This window comes from Aplysia californica, unplaced genomic scaffold (genome assembly GCF_000002075.1).
Source record: "Aplysia californica isolate F4 #8 unplaced genomic scaffold, AplCal3.0 scaffold01430, whole genome shotgun sequence".
Classification (NCBI taxonomy): Eukaryota; Metazoa; Mollusca; class Gastropoda; order Aplysiida; family Aplysiidae; genus Aplysia; species Aplysia californica.
In genome coordinates, this window is record NW_004798700.1 from 86,199 (window position 1) to 87,276 (window position 1,078).

Here is a 1,078-nt window from a genome sequence, read left to right on the forward strand (position 1 = left end):
CCCCACCTCTCTGTTCCCCCCCACCTCTCTGTTCCCTCCCCCTCTCTGCTCTCTTCCATGCTCTGTCAACTGTCCACTGGGCCACCTCTCTACTCTCTTCCATTCTCTGTCAACTGTCCACTGGGCCACCTCTCTGCTCTCTTCCCTATAAAAAAGCCTTTTGAATAGCAAAATTGGGCCACGACAAATAGATAATAGATAGTTCGTCCAGTATGATCTGACCATGATCTTAAACATCCAAGGTGGAGAAAAGCTATCTGGCTACGTCAAAAAGGAAAGTAGAATTCAAATAACAGACAGAGAGAGAGAGTTAAGTTGAACAACTTCAATAAATGCTTAAGTAGAAACGTGAATAGTCGTGGATCAACGGAGAAGTAGATAGAACTGACAAATAAATTGTGAGGCAGCGTGGTGGAATCAGGCTCTCGTCAAAATAATAAAAGAGAAGAAACTGGAATTTTTCTGCAGGTTTGTAAATTTTTATCAAATTTTGTTTTTTGGCTCAATATCTTTCATGCCCATTAAAGAACTCATTTCTGAGTGGATTTTCCTTAAAAACGTCGATTAAAGGCACCAAAAATGCACATTTTTCAATTACCACGGACTCTTAAGCTAAGGAAATAACTAATCGTTGGCGACCATTTTCTCACTTATTTTACTTCTGAAAACAAGTGACACCTACCTTTTTCATTCGCAAATATCTCGACTCGTATTCAAGATAAATGGATATTTTTAAAAATCCAAATAAAGACAAGTGAACAAGCTTTCAGATGTTACAAATAACTCTACATGCTCAAAAATTGACGAGAGCCTGATTCCACCACGCTGCCTCACATCTGTGCTCTAATCTGTAATAATAGAAATAACAAGACAAATCCTGCTGAACAAAGTGAAATGTAGAAAAGTACAATACTGTGGCCCCCTAAAACGCCACTCGTTAACTTCCTTCAAATTATAACAAACAATTATGATGTTTCAAATAACTTTTTTTCTGCCATATCTGTACACCGATGTGTCAAGGTTTGATTCACGTGAGTACGTTCACAATCCATTGAGATAGTCATGAGCTCAGTGTTTC